General features: G+C 39.2%; 1 pseudogene; it reads left to right on the top strand.

Annotated features, from left to right (window-relative positions):
* Nucleotides 1–906: 906 nt before the first annotated feature.
* LOC127020004 (cytochrome P450 2J6-like) lies at nucleotides 907–11,150 on the top strand (annotated as a pseudogene).
* The last annotated feature ends 6,372 nt before the right edge of the window (nucleotides 11,151–17,522 follow it).

The raw sequence follows: 17,522 nt of genomic DNA, 5'->3' as shown, positions 1-17,522 counted from the left end.
CTCAGCAAAGGCGATGTGCTTGGGATGCTGAACTTTTCTCTAATGGAAACACCAGTATTGTTGAGGTGAAAAGGTGATACTCTTTGTATCAGAATAAAAGAGAATGATTTTTTTTTTTTCCCTGTGTGCTAAGGTAATATATGTAAAAATATTATTATTAAATTTATTAATATTAGTACATCTTAAATCTATCTGCAAAAGTGGATTCTCTTGTTGGTGAATTAACAGGGCAAACACAAGTAGAGTTATGCAGTAAGGATAGGAAGGAATCCGGGGTGGAAACTGTGTTGTGTTTAATTTGTGGTTTTAATGTGTCTTCATGTACTCAACATGTACAAAATTAAAGGGTCTGGCCACCTCCTAAAGAGCTTACAATTTAAACCATGAGGAAAAATAAAATGTTAAAGGAATAGCAGAGAACATCAGAATCAAGTAATAATATGTGGTGAGTGAAGGAGTAGTGCATGCAGTTGATGTATGTGATGGCTACTGATGAGCCTGAACTTTTCAGTAATCCCACTGTGTAGCCAACCCTCAGGAATTTTTTTTTATTTCTCTGTTCTTGCAAGAGGCTTTTTATGAAACCAGTACTGGGGGTGGGGATTTTTGTCACAGCAACCATCATAGCACAAGGGAGCATATAATTAACCCACATTTGAAGATGGTCAGATTTGTAGCTGCAATATAATGGAATGATGTCATATATGCATAAAAATAAGAACACTTCATTCTCTGGGATGGGGAAGTAAAGTAAAGTGATAAAGAGGGGAGGACTGAGAGGCACAGAAGCTTCAACATCTTTTTCTCTTTTCAGGGAGGTACCAGCAAAGCAAGATAAAGTGGACCCATCCTCTGTCTACATAGCAGTTTTTCAGAGACAATGTAGCCTTGTAAATCAGAAGTGAAATGTTAACAGTAAGTGTGGTGTTGGTATTTTTTCTCGTGTCTCTGCTGTTTATGCAGTTTCTGAAATTGCAATGGATGAGAAGACGATTTCCTCCTGGACCAACTCCATACCCCTTCTTTGGAAATCTGCTGCAGATGAACTTCCAAATTCATCATGAGATGCTTAAAAAAGTATGTATTTTCAGGCAATTAATTAATGGACTCATAACCTGATTGAAAAGTATATGCGAGTGTTTAACATAGTCTTATTTTGAATGCTAGGGAGGGATTTATTCTAAATTGTATAAATGTGAAAATAGGTGGGGATCACTAAAATATCTGTTTCTTGGTATGAAAATTTCCAGCTTACTATGAAACATGTCATTAAAACCTTATGTGCATATGAACAAAACAATACTGATGATAATATTCCTGTCTTACACATAGGAAAAAGATAAATTTTAAAGCAGAGTCTTTAATTCTGTGCAGTCTTTTGCATGTCTGTGTTTTGAATGTTGTTGCACTGGCAGTTTCTAAATATCCCATGAAATAGCTACTGAGTGCATATGGGTTTCCAGTATAGAAAGGATGAATTTATTTATACTTATTCAACAGATTTTTCAAAAGATCTTAGACTAATTTTTTTTCTGACATGCAATTTGGTCAGATTTTCACAAGAGACTTCAGTCTGCTGAGCCTGATTGAGCTTTTAAGTAGCTGAACTAATTCATTGTGTGCCTACGCTCAAACTCTTTTCTAAGTCCAGTTGTAATGCACAGCACTTCTAGAATTTGCATCCTAGTGCTTTATATTCCTCATATATATATATCGAATATTTAACATCTAAATATATGAGTAATAGCTTACTTTCACTCTTTGTTCTCAACCTTCCTTTTCCCTGGTTCTTCCCTGTCCTGCCAGTTCTCTTCTCCCAAGTTACATATTTCAAGGCGAAGTAGTATGACTCCACAACATAAAATTTTAGCCAGTGCATGTCTGTTGTGTTTTCTTCTATTTCTGACCTCCCAAACCTGAAGAGTAGTATTGCTCATCCCAAGATTTCAAAAGCCATGAATTAGTCCTTCCAAAAATGAAATTAAACACAAATGTGCAAGCACATGCGTATAAATTTTTGCTCAACGTGCATAGCTGTTCCCTCTTGCTTGCTCCCAGTACAAAACTTTGTACTCCTCTAGTCCTGCAGTTCTTGGGATGTTTTGGCAACTCCCCACTCTTCCCAGCCTACTCTACCCCGCAGACTTGCTACTTTGATCTATGCACTCTTGCGCTTCCCTCAGCCTTTTACTTTTCCAGCTCCTGATCCTCCAGCCAGGGAAAGGACTGTCCTGCCTACTTCTAGTGATGTCTGTGTGCATGGCATTGTGGAGACAAGGCTATCACAGCTGAGCTAGAAAGGAGAGGGTGATTCCTGCTTTACCTCCTCAGCTGCTTTTGCTACACTTAATACACAAAGGGGAATCTGTAGATGGTTCACGTAAAACTCATGAGCTAATCTTTTCTTCTTACAAACATGTAAGAATTCATCTGCAATGAGTTTGAATTGTAAGACATGCGATAAATAACATCACAGACTTTGGCAATATCGGCTGTCTGATATTTTAGGAACATCTTGATCTTCAGTAAATGAGACTTTAGACAGAAACCTGGCTTCAAGCTATATTATATGTAAGAATAGATTTGATGCTCCCTTCTCAAGGTCAGTCATCTCTGGGGCATCTGCCATGGGAAAAGATCTGGTTCATTTTGTTTGATTTAAATGTACTGACTCTCACCCATGTTGTTCTGATGCTGCTTTGTTCTACAGATGGCCAAAATTCATGGTAATGTCTTCACCTTATGGGTTTCAAACATTCCTATAGTTGTCCTGCAAGGGTTTCAGGCAGTGAAGGAAGGTCTGACTGTCCGTGCTGAAGATGTTGCTGGAAGGCCAACAAGCGGTACCTTTCACATTTTGACTCATGGAAATGGTAATTATTATTTCCACAAATTCTTTTCGTGTGTTCTAACCCTGGTTTTGGAAACTGATTTAGAGCCTTGAAGTCCTTAATTTACAATGGAAAAAATGTTAATATTTTCATGAGTTTTTATGAAACATTGCTTTTTTTGATTCTGTCGGAACAATAATGGCAGAATATAGCTATTGTAAGAGTTTCTATACAGGAGAGAGATGGCTAAACTAGAAGACGACAGGAGAGGAAAGAGGAATGCTGCCGGACTGCTGCCAAAAATTTGAAAAAATTAGAATGAAAGAGAAGCTTCTTTGATGTATTAACTGTGTCAATTCATTAATTTATAAAGCATTAACAAAATTAGTTCATTATGATCCTAGGTGTTATGTTCTCTAATGGTCGTCTCCGGAAGCAACAGAGGCGTTTTGGATCTGCAACAATGAGGAAAATGGGAGTAGGGAAAAAAGACCAGGAGTATCAACTACAAGAGGAGGCCTGTCACCTGGTGGAATACTTACAGAAAACAAACAGTATGTGACTCAGTATGCAGGTCAGTCTGTGCAATGGGTGATTTTGCTGAAGAATGGGTCACCTGTAGCTTCTGAAACTATTTGATTACAAAAATGGATTTAAAGTGTACATGCAGAGCTGGGTCTCAAAGGTCTGTATCATATGATCTGCATGAGACATTTCCTTGCAGAAGTGCTACATGTGAAACCACACAGTATGAACTTAGAACTGAGACTCCATGGTCCCTGTCTGTTAGTGTTACTACTTCTTAGTAAGTTTTACATTACTCGTGGTCACAGAATCAGGGTAACAGCAAACAGTAACAAAGTAAGTGTCACAACACACCATATCCCTCTGCAGAAAAGAAAAACAAGGCAGGAAATATTAAAAGCTTTGACCAAGGCTGCACAACTCTGGCTGTGCTCTGGCAAGCGCAGTGGAAAAAGCTCATCTCACACGGCTGGTGGTAGCCTCCTTGGTAAGAGAGGAAGTTTGTTCAGATTGTGCTGCTGAATAATGGGGTGAATCTATAGGTATGCTCAATTATTCTATTATTCAGATGTAAAGGATATGAGCAAAGAATAGAAAGTGGTTGTCTTTTCAATTCAGCTGTTTATTCATACAGTGTCTCAGCTGACCTTTTTTTGTACCCTAGTTATTGCCAAACATGAGATCTACTGATGCCAAGGTTCTGTGAAATCTGAGTATTTTTATAACTACTGCTACTACTGCTAATTCCATTTCCACCAACAGTCTTGCCTTTTTTTAACCAACAGTGGTTTTTAGATGTCTGAAGTTACTTTTTGCTCATGCCTTTTACCAATAAATCGCAATTTGCCATCCAGCTATCTAATTAACGTCAGAAGTGTTTATAAAACATTATCAGCTCTCCTTTCAGTGGGAAAAGCAGGAGCAGTAAGTGCTGATGGTGAATGCTGTTCACTGTGTTTACAGGAAACCTCTGGACCCCACTATGCCTGTTCATACTGTATCAAATGTGATTTGTTCTGTGATTTTTGGACATTGCTTCTCTAAAGATGATGAAAATTTTCACCGCTTGATTGAATCCATTCATACTATAACAGCATTTGGGAACAGCATCTCTCTTTTTGAGAGGAAAATGATTTTTTTTGTTTGTTTGTTTACTTTATATAGATAGACAATGAAAAAGGCAACATGCTTGTTACTTTTGTAACAAAAATAAATACTAGTGCACCTGGAATTGCTGGAGTACGCATCAGAACAGTACTTCCAGATGCCTAGTTCAAACTTGTTTCAATTGCTTATGCTTCATCGTAGTACAGAAATTTCCCATGTTGGGTGGACAGGGATGGAAACATATAGGCTTGCTACATGTTTGGGATGTGTACAAAGGACTTTCTTGCAAAAGCGCTACCTGTATAACTCCGGTGTTTGAAACTATAACTGAAACTCAGTAGTAAAATATAGGTAAAAATATCTGAAAAGCTCTGAAATAGGCTTATCTTAAATTCTGTCTGACAAAGTGGCTTTCTTTACTATGTGAAATCATATGACTGTCAACAAATGTCAAGAGTAATATGGGTCTTTACTACTTCCTTCACTACTGTTAGCTAACTTCATTGAAACTTAAGTAGAGCAACTGTTTTGCGTAAAGGTAACATATCACAAAATTGCTTAATGGTAGCTTTTCCCTATAGTCTTTTGGCAGCAACACCTGTACCACCTCTGCATGTCCTTACGAGAATTCACTAATACACGCTGGAAATCACTCTCCATTAGCTGCTGGGTGATATTTGTCTCCATTCAAGACAGCAGCTCCTAACTTCACATCTGGTCCACTGGACAGAAAAAATTGCTGTCTTGCTTCTGTGTGAAGCTGTGACTGCAGCTGCAAAAACAGTGGAACAGATTGCCTCAAACAAGGGCAGTTTTATCATTAATCATTTATGAATGGGAACCACAATACTGTATATAGTCAAGAAGTTAATTTACCAATGTACAAGCAGCTGCTTCTGCAGAACTTGCTGGAACTCACCCGGCTTTGTATCTTGTATGATTTTCCACCATCTCTTACTAGCTGGAAACTGCTGTAATCAAGGTCTCAGAGAATTTGAGGACTAATTTGATACTTTCGGTTAAAAAAAAAAACCAAAACAAACCACCACCAACAAAACAAAAACCCAAAACTACTTATGATTTTTTTTCTCCCACAAGATGCAAATGGAACGATTCCTAAGCTATCTTCTAATCAGGGTAAACACAGGATCAGCTGTTTCCAAAGTGCTCTCAGTAGGTATTTGTATAAGCTGTTCTTAAAAACTCATAATAGTGTGTCCACAGCTAACAAAAACATTCTAGTCCAATATTTCATTCTGTCCTGCTCTCCACAGTGCTTTCACAGTGATGTACAATCCTTTAATGATGGTCTGTACTAATCTATTTTCCTGGCAAGTGGACAGGTAGTTTTAAGCAAAATTATGCAGTAGGACCAAGAAGAAATACAAGCCAGGAATCTGAATAGGTTTGTGGGAAGATAAATTTTTGTAATGCATCTGCCATTTAAATAGGTGAGCCCAAGAGTTATGATCTAATGCATAATTTAAGCTGCAGTAATTCTGTAAACTGGAAGGGCATGGTGCAATCTGTAAAAGGGGACAAAAGAAAGGGAAATGAAGTAGAGGAATGGTATTAACGTAAAAAGTGTTTTGTTTCTTTTAGTTTTATAATGGTATAAGTGCAAGAAATAGGTTTAGAACAATGAATAAACAGTAGGGAATCTACATGGCTCAGTATTTCTGCTTCATCAAGTTGTTTTGCATATCACATAGATGAGATATGTTTGCTTCTTATCTATGAGAAGGCATATCTGAGTAAAATCCCCATGCATTCGGTATCCTACAGTAAGAAAATAAACCTGGGTCTGGATATTTCTATTTTCAGTTAGCAGATGTGTCAAGGAAGTCAGCCTGGATCTGTTTTTTTAGTGATGAGATAGAAATGATACGTACGTTGGATAAACTGAGAACAGGGGCATGTTTTACATGAGGTCTGTGCTACTGAAGTTCAGCCTAGCAACGAATTGGGGTACAGAGGGACTTCATTTATTCTTTGTACATCACAGTGGAAAATTTATAGCATAAAACTAAGAGAAATTCTGCTCCAGGGAAAAATGGGATTAAGAAAGGCTTTAATGAATCATGGGATAGGCACTATCCCTTCAATGTAATAGTGAAGATGCAGTCATCAGTCTTTCATTTGCTTTTTCCACTACCCACAAGCCTGTATTAGGATTCAAATTTAGTTTGCTAATGTCAGTAATACCACATATCTAAAATATCTCTTTTATAGGTATATGAAATATTTCCCTGGCTTACAACCCATTTCCTAGCACCATTTAAACAGGCTATGTCCAGCATAAATTTTCTGAACACTCTATTAGCAAAGGAACTTGAAAGCCACGAAGAAAAAGGAAAACCAGATGAAAGTCACGATTTTATTGGTTACTATTTGGATGAGATAGAGAAAGTGAGTATCTCTGAACTCTTCTTACGCTCCACTAACAACAAGGGATTTTAAGTGCTCCTTTGATTATAATGATATCTAATATAAATTTAGAAGTATACAATTTCTCCATAGAAAAGCTTATAGGTAGATGAATTTAAAAAAGCTGACACTAAGGGACGGCAGGAGGATGAAGTAATAATGTAAGTAGATTTACAGGTAGATTATCTATAACCACAATAATAACAGATCTGCATATGGTTAAGGTACAACTAGAAATGACTGTTATGATGGGATTTGCAGCAGGAGTAGAAAGCGTGTACAATTAGTAACTTTGTCATGGCTGAAGAGCAAAATGTGTGTGTGGATAAGATAAATTGACAAATATACTGGAGAATATTAGAAAATGTCTTCATATTATTCAGAAGGTTTTATTGTCTAGCCCTTTAACTTTTTTTTTTTCATTTTGAATAGTATCAGTAAATATTCCTGTGATGCAAGGTGGTTTACTACTTTTTGTGTGCCATAACTTGATCTTTCCAATTCATATCTGCAGACAAAAGGAGGTGCTGATGCTACTTACGATGAAGAAAACTTGATCCAGGCTATTTTTGACCTCTTTCTGGCAGGTACAGAAACTACAGCCACCACTTTACGTTGGGCATTGCTCTAGATGGTGGTTTAGCCTGATATTCAAGGTAAGCACACCCAAACATTTCTGCAACTTTTTAGAAATTATACCTGTTCAAATAGTAGTAAAGCTTCTTCAAGAACAGTAGAGGAACTAATTATTAGGGTATGAATCAGGTGAACTGCATGTGTCTGTTTCTTGCTGTATCCTTTCTAACACAGAAGCCAGTCATTTTAGGTTTCGTTTTTAAGAGACCTATACAGAATGCAGGGTGTGATTCATCTGATCAGATGGAGGAATCTAGTCTCAGATGAGACAAATTGCACCATTGCCCTCCACTGACAATAACGATTAGACTTCCACTGAGGACAAGGTGGAGTCTTCAGGTCATTCTTTTCAACCCATGACTGCTACCCTTTGACGTGCTCCTGGCTTCTTTGCAGCAGACATAATTTCAATACAGTGGGAGGTTGCTAATATGTGTGGCTATTCCATGAAGCTTAAAACTTCCAACATAGATACTTACATACAAATAGATATAAAAAAAAAAGATTGGGGTGAGTAGCTTGAAACTGTATGCTTTTAATAATGATATTCACAGAAGAAAGATATAGGTTGGCAGAGTAAAATAAGTGAAAAGGAGGCGTCAGAGTGTGCAGGATAGAAAGGATTAAAAGGTATACAAATCACTTCAAAGGCCTCGTATTTGAGAGTCTAAGCTGGGTACCAGGCACAGCAGGAAGCTGGCAAGAAGAAAATGGTGGAAGTGGTAAGGAGAAAGAATCTCCCATTGTTGGTACCTAACAGCTCTTCAGAAGACCTAAAATTTGAGACTGGGTTGCACATCCTGAATTTTCACAACACGATCTTTCACTCTTTCAGGATCTATTAAAACAATCTTAAGCTTCCTGACGCATAGGGTCAATCTAATTGCAATGATAAAGGCTGCAGTATTAATTAGACCATTTCAGCTCAGAAATTAATCAGAAATTACCATTTCAGCTCAGATTGTAAGTTTAAAAAAAAAAAAAAAAGGCCCTTGAGAAAAATTAATTTGTGTAAGTGCTTTCCAAGGCAGGTAATTACAGGATAGCAATTAGGCCATCTGTAGATGACAAGCAAACTCTATGTGGTTCTGAGTGAAGAACAATCCTTGATCAGTTACTAAACTGGTCTCTTAATACACGATTAATATTTCATTTTCCAGTTGATTCCCTGCCTCTAAAAATAAACATTAATAAAAGTCTTTTTATAAATTACCTCAGAGCAGTAAATGTAACAGGAACCTAAATATTCTTATAAAAGGACTTTGTCTGCTACCATTATTTTTAAAGTATTACTTAAGTATGCAACCTATAAACAACTTCAGTGTCAAATTCTATTCAGGTCATGTGTATGGGAATTTGAAGGCATTCTTATTTTATAAAATATCTTTTTCATCTTGTTGGATGTTATGATTACTGTAAAAAGCAATAGGAAAAATTATGAGTATAGAGTTTATAGATTGTTTGGTGTATATGTAAAGCTGAATATTCCTCCTTAGGAAAAGTCCAGAAGGAACTGGATGCTGTTCTGGGTCATTCCCATGTAATTTGCTATGAGGACAGAAAAAAGTTGCCCTATACAAATGCTGTAATTCATGAGATCCTGCGATACAGTAATGTAATCTTAATTGCACTTCCCAGACAGCGCGTGAAGGACACACAGCTGCTGGGATTTCCTGTTCTAAAGGTACAAATATGCTGCATATTTGAATATCTGATGTCTGCTACACTTGTAACCATTTTTAAAACTGATTTAACATAACTTTTTAACAACAGAAGGCACCTCAGCTAGTGAGTCCCAAAACACTGTCCTTTTTTAGTTTCTTTTTATTTAATTGCTCATTTAGTTGAAAAACAGCTGTGATTGAGAACTGCTGATATCAGTAGGTCTTTGGTACATTAGATTAATTTAGAAAGGTTTTTGAGGATTTTCCTGACTGGGGACATGAACCCTTGCGTCCTATCGGTTCCAGCAGTGCCCCTAAGCTATGACTGTCTCTAAGGCTGGCCTTTTGCAAGGAAATGTGCACTTTGTCGTCAATATTAGTAGGTTCTTAGATCATTATTTCTGTTGACAGAAAACTTGTGAACGGTGACTGGAAATAAACACATTAATTTCCAGCAATCTCAGATCTGTCCCTTGTCAAAACGGCTTATCAGCGGGTGAAGAGAGGCCATTCAAAAATGGAAAAAAGGTTTAACTGAAAAACTTGCAAATTTGAAATTTTTTTCATATCACAAGATTTTAAATGCAGTATCTTGCAAATGTTATAATGAAACTAAAGTATTTTCAAGTTTGTAACTGAAAGGTACGTTCGGGCTTGTCTCTGAATATTCTCCCATCACTGCTTTTCATGTAGTTTCATTTTCATTCCTTTTTTCTGGATCTGCTCAAAGCAACACTAGCGTTGCAGAAATCAAGTAACAAAGGGAAAAATTAAACTGATATTCATGATATTCTGTAACTCAAAAGCTTAATAAGTAATAAAAATACTTAGTGACAATAGGAAAAATAAAAGCAACACATTTTAACAATATGAACAGTATAAAATCCTAACCATTTATTTTATTGAACTTATTGGCAGCAAGCAATAAAGGAAAGGAAGTCGCAACATTCCTGAAAGTTTAAACTTCTTAAGAAATGTTTTAAAGCTTGATCTCATTTTTTAAAAAAATGAGACTTGAAATTAGGACTTTAAATTCTTTTGCTTGTCATTATTTGCTTATCCGATGAATATGAACAATAAGACAGAACTGAAGCCACTGCTTGTTTTTTCAGAACACCATAATTTTATCAAATATTGACTCTGTTCTGTCTGATCCTGGAAAATGGGAGACACCTGATCAGTTCAACCCAGGCCACTTTCGGGATAAAGATGGAAACTTTGTAAACAGAGAAGCATTCTTACTGTTTTCAATAGGTATGTGCACTGAACAGGATTTATTTACTCCCTATGATAACAACTTAAGATCCATTCATTCCCCAACATATCTGGGAAGGCATCTACAAATAGGTATATAAACACATTCCACTGTTTTAAAGATCTCCAGGAAGAGAGAAGTCCAATTGTATGTGGAAAAGATTGGAAGAGAAGGAATGACACATAGAAAAGTTTCTCTTGGAAGACATATCCACTTTCTCTTGGAGGAGAGATCCAGTTATCAAAATAGTAGCAGCAAAATGCATAGTGCTAGGAAGACTGTAAATGTAAACTATGCAACCCTGGTGATCATTTCTATAATGTCTTGCCATCTGTTGTAAATACAGATTAAAACTTTCGGTGGAAATACAAGCAGCCTTTCAGTTCTGAATCATTAAATGACAAAGTCAGCTAAGGGAAAAGGACAAAGTCTGCAGAAAACAAGCAAACAAACAAAAAAACAAGCAGGTTAGAAAGGGAGGTGTGATAGAAATCCTTTGGCTGATTGCCTTTTCTGTCTTTTCACAGGGCACTGTGTATGCATGGGGGAGCTGTTGGCAAGGATGGAGCTCTTTATTCTCTTTTCCACCCTATACAGGTATTCACGTTCACCCTGCCAGAAGGAGTGAAAGAAGTCAATATAAAGCTTGTTTTTGGGAGCACAATGAAGCCACCTCCCTACCAGCTCTGTGCCATTCCTCGGTAGGAAATGGTGCCCCACAGATTCAGGGAATACTTACTCTGCAAGATTGTTTCTGCATGTGAATTCCTTTTTGCATGTCTTAAGATTTTTGCTTTCCTCTTGATTTGGTTAATCACTACCCTGAAAGATGCTTTTCAGATAGTTGCATTGTGAGGCTTGTACCTACAAAGAGTTAATCTTTCATTCTTGTTTGCTGTTTGGAAAATCTTGGTAAATTTCTCCTGATGCGTAACAAATAAAGACATTAAGGGAAGAATTAGAATTGGGCCTTATTTATTGCTAACTGCAAAGATGATTTACAGAGAAAGAACTTGAAGCAAAGTCTATAAATTAGAAGTCTCATGATTAAAGATTTGTGCATTCTTTCTCATAAGCCACAGTTGTATTTGTGGAGATAGGCTTAGAGGTCTTTCAATCTGTCTCAGGATGTTAGTGGGTGCAGGAGTTAAAAGAAGCTCTTGGAGGAAGCTTTCTGGAGGCAGATAATATGATCTGAGATAACATTCCCTTAGACTGATCAAGTTTGTTGTTGTGCAAGCTTGTTGTATACAACTCTATCATTGACACCTGGCAAGACAGTTCAGACCTTCAGATGAAAATAGGAGTGGCTTCATCAGCCAGGTGTGGAGAGGTTTTCATAATACAGGCAAGGAGCAAGGACTGGAAGACAAATGCCAACAGGGAGCAGACACAAGGTGTTGATAAATTGTTCTTTTTTATGAGCCCACTGGTTGACAGCAACATGAGAACATGTCTTTTTCATGACAGGTAGTCTTCTGGTGTTGTTTGCTCCAGATCCTCCAATAATTTATTCAGTTTCACTTATTCTTTCGGTATTCTTTATCACAGTTAGCTGACTTCACATCAGTCAGCATAAATTAGCATATCATGGCCAACAGAAGATTTGGCACTATTGAAGAATTCTTGAAGCCCTTTATGAGCATGGTGCTTAAGGACTTGGCAAAAGTGGATATTTAACATTTTGCTAGTTTGGTTACTGACAGTTAACAAGGGATTTTTTTGACGGCATTGGGAGTACGTTCTTCCTGTATGAAGTACAAAGTGGACACTGTATGCCAACATACGAAGGATTATTTTTATACACTGACTAGCTGAGAGTGCCATCTGTGGGACTGAAGTCATTATCAGCTGTATTTGTTTCAGGTACCTCTGGCTACCTTGTGTTTTAAAGCACCCCAGTCTAACAGGCAGAGATGTGTGAAATCAGTAATCTGCATAGAGGATGAAACCTGGGTTGCCAGTTTCTTCCCCTCCATGATTACCTTTATGGGATGGTTCAACCCTTTTCACTGCTGTGGGCTGGACGGCAGCATGTCCAGACAGGTAGGTGATTGGTGTGAAGTCCCCTCCATGCTGGCACTGCAAACATCCCCCTGGCAGTAGCTCCACACTGGTAAGGAGGTGCTTCAGTTGTATCCACATGGATAGCAGGAGGAGAGCCAATGACAGCAGCAGTTCCTTACCTTTAGCACCACAGTTAAAAACCACTAATCCTAAAGAATAGCTGGTAGATAGCACCAAAGAAATGCTGCTGCTGGCTGCATTTAGTAATTATGAAGAAAATGGAGCCTCGGCAACCTCATAAATACATTTTCCATCAAATAAAGTAAGATGAATCCCTTGCCTCAGATCTAAAACAACCCACAGTCATCTTCCTTTTCCAGTGTGAGAGAACCATATTCCAGGCTAGCTCCAGCTGCACCACTGGTTAAAGCGTCTATTGAGCTCAAAAACACGTAAGGTTTGAAGCTATCAAGTGTCAACAAATGAGTTTTTTCCCACCTGTGCAACACTCTGATTCCCTCCAGAACCTCTGCCTCCTCTTCTTCCCCGTGTTTGTCTCACCGCTCCAAAGTGTTCCGTTGCCTTTACAGTCTGTACCATCTTCCCAGCCTACCTCATTTTCTCATTTATCCTAATTTTCTTTGCTCTTCATTTTTGTTCTTGAGTCAAGGCTGTCCCTTGACTATTCTTCCACCAGAAGATGTCATTCAGTTTCACAAATTAGTAGAGAGAATAAGGTCACCCCCACTGTTCTAGAAGGACTGTTACAAGTGGCTAAAAGCACAACTTTGAGCCCAGCCTCTAGACAAGTTATTAGGGGTTATTTGAGAATTAATGAGATTTTCTTTTCAGATTCTTTTTAATATGCCTTGGACATTTGAGCCTTAAGGATCTGAGCAGATTACAAAATATTCCTAGATAAACTGGCATGTTTATCATGTCACCTAATATGAGATAAAAACATATCTGCGTACTCTTATATCCGTGGCAAGTGTCTGTTCATAATTTCTAGGGAAAACTACACGTGCCAGATTAAATGCAAACATTTCAGAGCATGAAATTCAGCTGTGAACGTGCTTGCTATGCAAGCCGCATATAGTGGCTCCAAAGGAAACTCTGCTCCCCTTTTAGAAAGGAGAGGAGAGGGTGAAATGCCTCCTTAGGGAGGAGAGTGTGAAATACCACTATTCCAGCTCTCTTCATCCCTTTTCTAGAGCTAAGAGGCAAATCCAGGAAAGAAATAATCTGAACAACAATCTTGGTTTTCCTGGGGCACTCCCTTTCAGTGCCACTTCCCTCGCTGTGTTTTCTGGTGCCTGCTGAAGGAGAGAGCAGCCAACTGAACTTACTACAAAAAACATGGTGGCTTCGTCTTTCTGCCTTCAGGAACTGATGCTATTTGTACAAGAGCACAGAGCAGAGAGAGACTAACAGCTCAAGGTGACTACACACTCAGCTCTTCCTGTAAGTAATGTGAGTTTTCTAGCTACCCTGCCTTACCTGGACTGGGAGGGGATGGAGTCTCCACCAAGCAAAAAAAAGGTGCAAGACTGGTGTGGAGCAGACATGTGAGAAGGTACTGGCCATTCTATTCCCCACAGATCACTCTACTCTCCTTTCCTTGCTTCTATCTCGTCTCCAAAATCCACTTCAAGTGTTCTCTTGCTTGGTCTGCCTTCCTGCTTTCAATTTTTCTCCCAGTTTGGCTGCGTTTGGCTTCACTCTTTGCCACAAAGGCTGGTGTGAAATAAGCTTTCAGAGGACCACACACACTTTGTGTATGCTGTAGTGAATCCAGGTAGGGCTGAAGTACCTTAGGATAATTCCCAAACACATATGAAGTTGGCTCATATAATAATAATATATAAGATCTCTTTACTGTTTGCATTCGGAGGGAGCTTTAGCCAATTGCTTTGAATTTGGTAGAGAGCTCAACTCTGAACTGATGCACAAAAAGACTGTTAAGAGAGGGAGAATGCATCTTTACCCTGTCCTGTCTCCTAATGTAGTCGCTTGCTGGTTCATCCCCTTTCTATTTAATGTGCTTTCTTACACTTGTGTTTTCAACTCCCCTGCACATTCCTCCATTCACTTTCTCCCTCATACAATGTCATCCATCTCCTGTAAGTTTGTCTTTAGATATCTTCTAGGCCTATGCTGTCTGCTGTTGCTTCTTATGCTTTCCTCACTGAAATCTCTCCACCTATTCTTCTCATCTCACTCCCATCTGTTGTAATATATATTTGGCAGATGTTCCTCATTCTAGTGTCTTCCATCTTCTTTCTGATTCTCTCTTGTATCCTCTGTTTTTACTCCCTTTCCTACACTATGCAGTAGTTTGTCTTTCCCTATTCTATACAGTTTCTTAAATTACATGCAGAGTAGCCATAGTTATTTTCCCTAACAGCATTGCTTTGTATGCATTAAGATAAAAAGCTGATAATGACAGTATGGATTGCAGACACTTCACCTCCACAAGCAGAAGATACAGGGGAATAATGTCATTGTTGAAGAAAGCAGCCTGAGGCTTTATTGTCACTAACAGCAGTAAGAAAACACCATTTTGAAAAAGGCATGGTTGTCAGAAAGCTTAAGAAAAAAAGACCAAGTGGGTAAGTGCCAGCTTCTCCCTTCCTCTCTCTGGTAGGTCATTGCTAATAGCCTCGTCAACTGCATTCGTTTTGTTGTGAAAATGTGTTTAGTACTGGAGAATGTAATCAGCATCGTCACCGTTTCTGCACATGACACAAAAATTACTCAATCCTTGTTTCTTGGTTTTCTGAATCTCAACCCATGCTCCCAGGACCTGCCACGTCCCTGGTGTTAGATTGAGTCCCTGCAGCTGTTGCTTCATCATTTAGGAAACCTGTCATGTTGGGAGGGTTTTGGCTGCATGCTGCAACGTCTGGATTCTGCTAAAAGACTTGAAAAAAATTTACTACTTTAACTCATCCCTAGTGATGATTTTTTTGTGTTTAATACACATGGTCCAAGGAGCTGTGCCATCCTAGAGAAATATCTGGGAAAAATTAAGAGGACCCCAATGTTTCAGAGTTTCACACTTGAAAATCTGGCAGAAACAAAGATGGCCCTGGAGAAACTGGAGATCTAAGATGGATATTGGAATTTAAACTGAATCTTTGTTGCCTGCCATAGAAATATAATGTTTAAACATATATATTCTATTTAAGTCCTAGATTGTTACCTGGTGGAGAGAAAGATGGGAATTTAATGTGGTTCCTCAGGAAGAGAGAGGCGGTGCTGGATAAAGAGGAGATACAGAGAAAGTCCAGCTGAGTCCAGAGAGAAATCTGGTCTTTGACCAGTGTGAAGGAGGAAGGCAGAGGGGCTGCGTGATGCGATGCCACTGGCTGCCTCATGCTGTGGTAGGGAAGCCATTCTTTTTAGGAGCCAGCCAGCCTGGAGAGAAGGCTGTGGCTGCCATCTTGAGTGGGCAGCAGGGAAGCAATGGAGCTGTCACAGGCAAACGTTGCAGAAAGATCTGGGAAAAAAGCACCTGGAGCGGTGCCTGGAGACAACCTGAGGGGAAGGCAGGCTGCTGGCTCGCAGGGGAATGGTTTATGCAACTGTGTCACCCAGCCGTTAAGAGGGAACCGCGCGCCTCCTTACAGAGCAGCTTCCCACAATGGCCGCCTCACATGGAATGGAGGAGGGCTGGGGCTTGGGGGTGCCTCCTCATGCCCACTCCCTTCTCCAGCACAGTGGTGACTGCAAGTGCCGATCTACTTTCTGTTCGGCTCCATTTCCTGCCCTTTCATTTTTTCCTGGCTGCTCCTGCCCCTGTGGTGTGCCCCCATTTTAGATGGGGAAGGAGGACATGACTGCTGCCAGGGCAGGGCCTTGGCATCATGGAGGGAAGCAGAGGGCCAAAGTCTGGAAAAGACAGGGAATATTCCTCCCTCAGGAAAACACCACCAGGAAAAAGGTTTTAAAGCCTCCTGAAGTGGTCAGACCGTGAGAGGAGACATGGATCCCCATATCAGAGGAACTTGTTAGCAGAAATGATGGCAAAGGAATGAGAAAGGAAGAGCTTCAGGCTGGTGTTAAGACTATGACAAAGGATGTGGGTGAATCTGACAAGAGGTTGAAGGGACCAATGGTATTTGAATACCTGGATTTGTGAGAAATAACTGATAACGTGAAAACTCAAGGCTGCAAGGCTAAAGAAAGAAAGAAAGAGGTCCTGTTGTGAGGCTGCAGCCCTGGAGGCGGTGAAGGCCCAAGGCCTTAACTTCTTCACTTCCCCATGGAAAAGATCACTGGACAAAAATGACTTTTCCTGTTGAGAAAAATAATTTAGATGGAAAACCTTTGAATATCTAAAAGGCCAGGGAGGGTACAACATTGATTCCAAATGAAAAATTCTGATAAAGTGGTGAATTTTAAGTAGATTTCATAAAATTACACTGGATACAGAGCAGGTAAAACTTATCAGAATTCCTTTTTAAAGAGATTCTTTTTCCCCCCCACTATTGAAGGAGAGAGTTAAAGTAGAAACAAGTGCCTTGGAAAATAAGCTTTTTATTTTAAACAAACAAAGCTTCTGTAGAAACACAGAAACATCCCTTTCTTGGTTAATACACATTAATCAGTTATGCTTTAGTGGTTAAGAAGGGCAGTGGTTGGAGGCTAATTGACTTGGAGGTCTGGAAACTGTGGGCTGGCAAACTCCAGGCTGTTCTGTCTGGATAAGGGTGTTTCATGTCCCAGAGCCACAAATCCTGTGAAAGGTTTCTGTCTCAAAGACAGGGCACTTGAAAGAAGCAAGCTGATGCACAAGTTGTCTTGGCAGGTTTTCAGAAGATTAGTGAAAGCATATTTCTTTTACGAGTATTTTGCTTTCAGGGAATGGGTGTTTTTCACAGGGAAGCATTTATCCGTTAGCATTTCAATCTAGATCTGTAACACAGGGCTAGAATTGTCATTGTAATGTGGTGCCCAGAATCCCTCTCACTTGGTTTTCATGGTCTGATTGCAGGCGTGTAAACTCCCTCGATGCTAGGTTTATAGCTCCTGCGTGTGTTGAGGCTTGGCAAAGAGCCTCGGCTA

This window comes from Gymnogyps californianus, chromosome 10 (genome assembly GCF_018139145.2).
Source record: "Gymnogyps californianus isolate 813 chromosome 10, ASM1813914v2, whole genome shotgun sequence".
Lineage (NCBI taxonomy): Eukaryota > Metazoa > Chordata > Aves > Accipitriformes > Cathartidae > Gymnogyps > Gymnogyps californianus.
This window is presented reverse-complemented; position numbering and strand designations above follow the sequence as displayed.